Consider the following 8,493-nt stretch of genomic DNA (forward strand, 5'->3'; position numbering starts at 1 on the left):
ACGGTCGCGCTCGTCTTTCTCTTTTTCTTTTTGTTCTTTACGTTCGCGCTCGTCTTTCTCTTTTTGTTCTTTACGTTCGCGCTCCTCTTTCTCTCTTTGCTCCCTCTCCTCAATGGTCTCAAGGCATTCCGACAGCTCGTCATCATCAGCCTCCAACTCAAGAATAGCCCTTAGCAGTTCTGGTTTTCTGAGTTTGTCTGAGACATCCAGACCCAACTCTCTTGCAAGCTCCAGCAATTTCGGTTTGCGCAACGACTTCAAATCCATGGCTGCTCCGAATGCTGCTTTCTCTACTGCCTACTATTGTCTTGCCGCAAACTAACCCGGCAGCAACGACAACACAATTACCAGCTCTGTTTCTGACACTAACAAAAGCCTGGCAAAACTCAGAAGAAGAAAGTCCCGCACTCACCAAACCTCGCAGCCAAGAATTCAGCGCAGTCGTTCCGCTGCAGGCAACCAGTCATCACACAGGGCTCGTTGCACTGCTCCCGGATGGTCGTTGTGCTGCTCAGCATACAGTTTAACGCATATCTTCGCTGCTGGCCTCCGTTGTCGGGATCTCACCGCTGGCAACCAGTTGTTGCAAAAGGGTTGCAAGCCCCAAGGGTAGCGTTGGCCTGGCGGCCTGGGGCAAAGCTGGAAACATCCGAAGGTCCCGGCAAAGGATGACTCGACTGGCAACAGAACAACTTGTTTATTCTGGCATCTCAAAAGAGCAGCCGGTCAGGGCGACCACGTTACTCGAAGGGCGAAATCGAAGTCTCCTGTTGGCGTCCGGGGCAGCTCGCTTTATACCCACGGAGTCGAGGGCAAGAGGGAACGGCTTGGGAAGAGGCGTCCGATACGGCGACGCTTGAACATGTCCAGACGTGACGGGCGCGTCAGCCAGGCCGGCGCCGGTCAGACCTCCTCGCCTCCCAGTTGGGGAGCTCCTCTCCCCGGCTGCCGCGCTTTGACAAGCGTGGGCAGCAGCATGCACACACACACACACGCACGCACGACGACACGTGGCACTGAAACCTGTCTGGACGCGCTTGGCGGGAGGCGTTGCGGCCGCGATGAACGAAGCCGCGGCGTCCGTTGCATCCGCGCCGGCTATACCGCGCGTCGAAGGCGAGACGTAACAGCACAAAGACACGGTGAAAGGAACTCGAGTGACGGACTGGGACCGATTTCGGCAATACAGGAATGACATAGTGAACGGGGAAATCGAGGACTTAGGAGCCTGGATTGACACGCTCAAGCAGGCCGTGAAGAGTACCACAGAAGAGGTTCCGACGGAGGGGGAGGGCTTTACGGCTGATTCTAGATTGTTACACATGCGGGAAGCACATGCGAGTCTCCTTCGGAGGTGGAGGAAACAAAGGCGTAATGGTGTCCTCCGTAGGAAAATGGCCAAGCTAGAACGACAAATCGAAGCCTACACATTGGAGTTGCAGTGTCAACAGTGGGGGCAGATTTGTGACCGGATGAATGGGCAATTCGGATGCAAAAAAACATGGCAGTTGTTGAGGCACCTTTTAGACCCGGCCGCAACCAAATCTGCGCAAAAGGGGCAAATGGCTAGGCTAGTGCATCGGTATCAAGGCACGATTGGGGAATTCATACATGAACTCCGAAGTCGTTACATAAACAGAGAGGCGGGCGGTTGCTTGCCGGATTACACGGGAGAGGAAAACCTTGAATTGGATGCAGACTTTACGGTGGCGGAAGTGGAGTTTGCAATGGGCCAGCTTCGTACCACGTTAGCAGCGGGTCCGGACGGGGTTACTAATAAAATGCTGCGGAACCTGGGTTTCAAGTCAGTGGGGGCACTCACGAATTTGATGAATAAATATTGGGCGGCCGGGGAGATTCCGCCAGAGTGGAAACATGCTAGGATTACATTTATTCCTAAACCAGGGAAGAAGCTCTGCATTGAGAATCTGCGTCCCATCTCGCTAACGTCGTGCTTGGCCAAATTGATGGAGCATGTGGTCTTGAACAGGCTTCAGGGTTATGTAGAGGACAATGAGTTGATACCTGAAACAATGATTGGCTTCAGGGCTAATTTATCGACGCAGGACGTCATGTTACAGCTCAAAAAAGACGTGGTTGATCCTGGGTACCGCACGGGCACCAAGGCTATCTTGGGGCTCGACCTCACTAAGGCCTTTGACAATGTTACCCATGAGGCAATATTGAGGAACCTATCAGACATAAGACAGGGGGGTAGAACCTTCCGGTACATCAGATCGTTTCTGGAGGGTAGGACTGCGGAGATTGTAGTCGGAGAAATGAAATCGGATCCCTTCCCATTGGGGGGCAGGGGGACACCGCAAGGGTCGGTATTATCGCCCTTCCTATTTAATCTCGCCTTGATCAAGATACCACCCAGGCTGCAAGGGATATCGGGACTTAAACATACATTTTATGCGGATGACATTACTCTATGGGTAACAAGAGGCAGTGACGCACAGTTGGAAGAAACTCTGCAACAGGCGGTGGATATTGTGGAGGAGCTAGCAGGGGAAGCAGTACTCTCGTGCTCTCAGCCCAAGTCCGAGCTTTTTGTTCTGAGGGATAAACCAAGAGGGATACATGCGAGGCACTATACGCCGCCACCACCTTTAGAGGTGAAAGTGGGGGGAGTACCGGTCGCTGAGGTCCAAACGATCAGGATCCTGGGTATGTATCTGCAGACTAACAGGAAGAATAGCGAGTCCTTGCAAAGGCTTAAAAATACGGTCAATGCTACCGTGCGGCTAATCAGGAGAATCGCCAATCGTAAGAGAGGTGTTAAGGAAAAAGACTTGTGTAAGCTAGTGCAGGCATTTGTGCTCAGTAGAATAGTGTATGCGTCGCCTTATTTGAAGTTGGACGCGGCGGAAAAAGGAAAGGTGGAGGCTATGATTAGGCAGGCGTATAAAGCGGCCCTTGGGTTGCCTCAAAATGCGTCTACCGAAAGGCTGCTGGGATTAGGGGTGCACAACACCCTAGAAGAACTACGGGAGGCGCACTTGGTGATGCAGCTCGGTAGGCTTTCAAAAACAAAAGCAGGAAGGGACATATTGGAAAGGATCGGCATTGGAGTTGACGTTCCAGCCGGTGACACGAAAATTCAGATGAGGCGGGAAATGCACAAGGGCTTGTACATAAAACCTTTGCCCAAGAACATGCATCCAATACATCATGAGGACCGCAGGAAGGCAAGAGCCAAAGCTTTACATGCTAAGTACGGGAAGTACAACGGGGCAGTCTATGTAGATGTCGCCGAGTATAAGGACAAGGATGCATTTGCAATTGCGGTGGTGGACGGGCGAGGACGCTTGATCGCCTCTGGATCAGTCAAAACCCGCTCCCCAGAAACTGCTGAGGAAGCGGCGATAGCACTAGCTATGACTAGTAGTAATGCTGACCTGATCTTCAGCGATTCAAAAACAGCCATCCGAAATTTGGTGAGGGGCAGAATATCTGTCACAGCGTCGCGGTTGCTGAATCGGGCCACGGAGCGAGGGATTACGGAGACGGAAATTGTCTGGGTACCTGCACACTCTGGGAACCCTGGGAACGAGACGGCTCACATGAATGCTCGAGGTTTCGTCAGCCGAGTAGGTGAGCTGGACGTCCCGGGAAGGTCCACGAGAGGTGGGCTGGTATCCTTTCATGACATTACTAATCATTTCAGACTTGAGCGGAGGATTTACCCACCCCCGGACAAGCAATTGGTGAAGGCGCAGGAATGCGTCTGGCGACGATTGCAGACTAGATGTTTCTTCAACCCATACGTATTGAGCAAAATCTACCCGGACATTCAGCCGGAGTGCAAATGGTGTCACGAATTGGCAACCTATGACCACATATTATGGAGCTGTAGCATAGCACCGCCACCGGCGGACATTATGCGTGATCCTTCCCTCGAGCAGTGGGAGGCCGTGTTGGCCAGCTCAGACCCGGTCGTCCAGACCAGGGCCGTGGAGTGGGCCACCCAGGTCGCCGTCAGCCATGGGTTGATGGCCATCTGACACGGAATCGTCCACACATGCTCTCTGACGAAAATAAAGTTTTTCCATCCATCCATCCATCTGTAAAGGGCTTCACAGTGAAGAGAAAGAAGATTTTAAGCGGGTAGAAATAACCAAGCGAAGGTTATCTGATTGGTGGCTAAAATCAAGAGAAGAGTAAAATTTCATGTCATGGCTAGGGGGCTTGAGCCACCGCCCGATTTAAAGGGTTCAGCCGTATCCATCCATCCATTCATCCATCCCGGGAGGTAGAGCGCCCTCGGGAACGAGAGCGCCCTCTGGAGTGGCTACGTTGCTGACTTCTGGAGAGGCTGCGTTGTCGACCAGCTGGCGTGACGGAACGCTCCCTCCTGGGGGCTCCCGCCGCGCTGGAGTCACCGGCCCGGTTTTCCTTGGCCAGCTGTTGCTGCTGGTGCTTGTTCTTGGCGCGCTTACGACGCCGTCGGCGTCTCCGTACGACGTATGGGACATGAAAGCGCTGCTTACACGTTTTGTCCGCCGTAAGATATGGTCCGCCGCCGAGGGTGCACTTCGGCGAACACTGGTGGTCATCAGGTGGTGAGGTTAGTCCGCAGTCCCTGCAATCCTTATTCGGGGGGTTAGGGCAGACGTCAGCACGATGTCCCAAACCGCCACACGCGTAGCACACCTCAGTTTGGCATTTGTAGAGCGTGCAGCTTAGCATGCTGACGCCGCACAAAACAGAGGCACTCTCATGCCGTCGAAGAGGACGACCACTGTGGTGGTGTTCTTAATTCGTTTGGTTTCCAGAGCCGTCGGGTTACGATGGTTGACGATCAAGCGCTGGAGTTGGGCCTCGCTGAAGTCTGCGTCGACCCCTCGTATGACCCCTTTGCAGGTGTTGTCTGGGGCCGCGATGTATGCGGCCACCTTGTATAGTCCTTCGCTTATGTGGATTTGCTGGATCCTGGCGTAAGCGGAGGCGTTCTTCTTCTCCGGGGTGGAGACGATGAGAACGTTTTGAGTGAAATTAGGGCAGACTATGTCGCCCTCAGTTTCTGTGGGGGCTAGTGCAGCCGCCATGGCCAAGGCTTGAGCCAGCCTGATTTGACTTATCTTCTTGACATCCAACCCGCCCCTTGGGCGGACGATAATTCGTATGTGCTCCCTCAGTAGTCTGGGGAGCCTCGACGAGGCTGCGAGACGTTGTAGCACGCCTTGCGGGGCAGCAGTGCGGCAGCCACCCTTCGAGCCTACGTGGGATTTCTTGCTCGTTGAAACTGGCGTTTCTTGCCGAGCTGTCTTGTTCTTGCCTAACGCTGTCGCCCAGCCTGGGCTGTTGGCTTCTTCTTCGGAGATTTCCTCTCCTACCACCATTTCTACTTTGGGCATAATGCCCCCCTTCGTCGGGTTAGGCCTAAGCCTACCCGCACCTAGCGTCGCCGCGGCGTGCTCGACACAAAAAGTTCCACAATTTGCGCACAAGGGCCACTCACCGAAGGAAGTGCTCAGAAGAAACCGTGTCGAATGGCGTGCATTTCAGTGATAGGTGACACAAAAAGCAGACCGAAAACATTTACGAAGGCGGGAGCCGATCTGTCCGCGTCCGCACTCGCTCGCTGCCGGCCCGGAAAAAAACCAGGGGAGAGGATAAATGCGAACTTGCTTTCCAAGTGCGCCGTCGCGCCTTCGATACAGCGATGGCGTGCCTCAATCTTGGAGGCTGCCACTGCTTGCTCGACGCTTGGTGTCGCTACAGCTGAACCGGTCTCGAATCGCTAAAATCGAGCTCATGTAAACACGCACTGCTTGGTTTGGATTGACCATGCTCAACCCGATCCCCGAATCGACCCGAAGCTATCGGGTTCATGCAAACAGGGCTAATGGCGTAGACTGATTCTCATGACGTGGCGATTAACCTCCTTTCACTGAGGCACTTGCCAATCACCTGCGATTTCACGCTGTACTCGCGGACAGCTATGTATGGCAATGCAACAGCCCACATCAAGGGGAGAAAGAACCGTCTCCTTTCTTTTCGTGCTCAGCCTCTGCTGCACTGCAACTGCGACGTCATGAGAACCGGTCGAAGCCAACGTTCGCATTTGGCTACAAGCTAGTGAAACCAGAATGTGACAGATTGGCATCGAAACTTCGGTTCTCTAACGAATCTTTGGTCGAGTGTCGCTCTTTTTCCCCAATTCCCCTCGCGACCAGGCATATCTCTGCCAGAATGTTCGCGTTATCAGTGCAGGTTTTGTCCACTGTACGTGGGTAAGCATGGGTGCATCTTATCTGCAGAAAGGAGCTCGCGGATTGCAGAAAAGACATCTCTGTGGTGTAAATAATGTGATGTCAAACGTTCATGGCCTGGCTGGTAAAATCATCCAGTTTTGCTTCTGAACCGGTTTCGCATCTGTCAAGCGTTCCCCAACTGTCTTTATTCTCCCAATTAGATGCGCTTCGGTATGCGCCACACCTAGTCGCACCTCCTGCACCACGCTTCCAAAGGTCGCATATTTCAATCAGAAAAACGCTCGGAAAAGGCGCTATATAAATACATATATAAAATATATAATACATAAAAGTATATAATATATAAAACATATAAAAGAACATAAAAAAGCAGAGCTCACAATGAGACTTTTTCGGAAACCATAGAAGGTGTGGAATTTTCGCTTTCAAACCCCTGACGTCATGACAATTCAGGTGCGCTGCTGTTTTTGTGTACAGAAAGAGCACACGCGGTTCGCGTGGCTGCCGCGCCCATCTTCTATTCAATTGAAATATTTATTATTTTTAACAGCAAACCACTAATAGCAACTTTGCCCATAAAAGTTGGTAGTCGCTTGTGCAATTACGAAATTCACATTCAAAGTCACCACGAATAGAAACAGGACGATCTCAGTGCTTTTGCAAACCACACATCTTACACTTTTACCCAAGTCTGATTTGTTCCGTGGTGATAAGCAGTGAAGAAGACATGAAAAGAAGTATTTCAACAGTAATTTAGTTACTGAAGTGACTATAGCCCCTAAATAATCTGAAGAATTCGGCTACGCCGATAGCAACAAACGTGCTCGGTAGTCATCGAAGAGGAACCTTCAAGATAAGGCGCCAAAAATAACTACATCAACCCAGAATAACGTCGAAATAGTTGCGCCTGGCTGCATTCCTTCTAGCTAACGCTGATCGCATCTCGCCTAACAAAGTGATATTCCAGCGCGCCAACGGTTTTGAACTCGAACAAACAGTAGTGCAACAGTTTCGCGGCATTCCTTCTGTCAAAGAAGCATCGGCCAGATGCTTAAACGAAAAGTAAGGTCAACAGCAGCAAAGACAATGCAAAATAAACACTGGCAGCCCAAACAATGCGAGCGCAAAAAGCTTTTCACAGAGGCCGCGTCGTCGAATCGACGTCCACACTCGAACACGGTCACCAGGCTTGTATTGCGTGTGTGTGACAAAGTTCATGCCTGCCCTATCCAGCTTTGACCTTTGTTTCCCAGAAACATGTCGCGGAGCGGCGTCGACGACTTTTTCCCCCTCCCCCGCGGGGGAACGACATTTTCACCATAGCGCTGGAGGGGTCACTCAAAACTACTCCCACTTACCCTCCTAGCGTTGTTGCCATACAGGTGGCAAGCGCTTGCACGTGTTGGGAACAGCAGAAGCGGATTGAATGTCCCGGCACTGTTCGCGGCCCCCAATGACTCCTCGCAGGATTAAGGCATTGTGCCGAATTCTTTCGACATTTCTTCAGGTGTTCTTTTTTTTCTTTTTGGGAGCTGCATTCCTCTGTGCGTGGCTCCTGAAGAGTCTTTTTTTTCCCTGTGTTGTTTTTTTCATTCTTTGCCATGCGAAGGGGGCGACGGGAACGCCGCGCGCTGGCAGTTGGTCTGGAGATTTCAGTGCGTGCGGTCGTGAGTGAGGTCAGCCAGGGAAGTGGTCGGCAAGGAGCCTAGGCGGAGATCTGACGCGTAGAGCGCGGCGACGGTGGTACCGAAGACGCGAGGCCCAAGTTCGCCCGTATCCGTAAGCCCCCATCAGCCCCGCGACGAGCAACCGCAGCCCGACGCTCCCTGCGACCGGACCTTGCCACTCCGCAGCTAAGCCATCGTTTCTCACCACTCACTTCAACTCTTTTATCTTTGTATTTTTGCTTTCCGTGTTTCTCGTTGTAATCCTTTGTACTATATTTCCGTCTCGTAACATTTTTGTATAGCAGTCGCCCTGATGTTTCTTTCTTTGTGTTAATTGTTGTGTTAACGTGTTCAATTGGTGCTTGTGTTATTTGCGTCACGTCAGTGTACGGCGCTACCTTGTCGGGCATATTGTAATACTTGGTGGTTGTTTGCCTAATTAAATTAATTCGCTACGGAACTTGCCTACGCCTCATGCCTCCGGTCAACGACTAATCAGGCGTGGCCCCTATCGCCGGTCAGCAGTCGAATCACAATCTTTCGCACGCGGGGTGAAGTTTGTCGCTCCTCCCCCTCCGAACTTACGGAGAGTGCAGTGGTGGGCA

At 52.1% G+C, this 8,493-nt stretch overlaps 1 pseudogene; it reads right to left on the reverse strand.

Annotated features, from left to right (window-relative positions):
• Window positions 1–4,239: 4,239 nt before the first annotated feature.
• Window positions 4,240–5,360, reverse strand: LOC144118523 (uncharacterized; annotated as a pseudogene).
• Window positions 5,361–8,493: the final 3,133 nt, after the last annotated feature.

The sequence above is a fragment of the Amblyomma americanum genome, chromosome 1, assembly GCF_052857255.1.
Source record: "Amblyomma americanum isolate KBUSLIRL-KWMA chromosome 1, ASM5285725v1, whole genome shotgun sequence".
Lineage (NCBI taxonomy): Eukaryota > Metazoa > Arthropoda > Arachnida > Ixodida > Ixodidae > Amblyomma > Amblyomma americanum.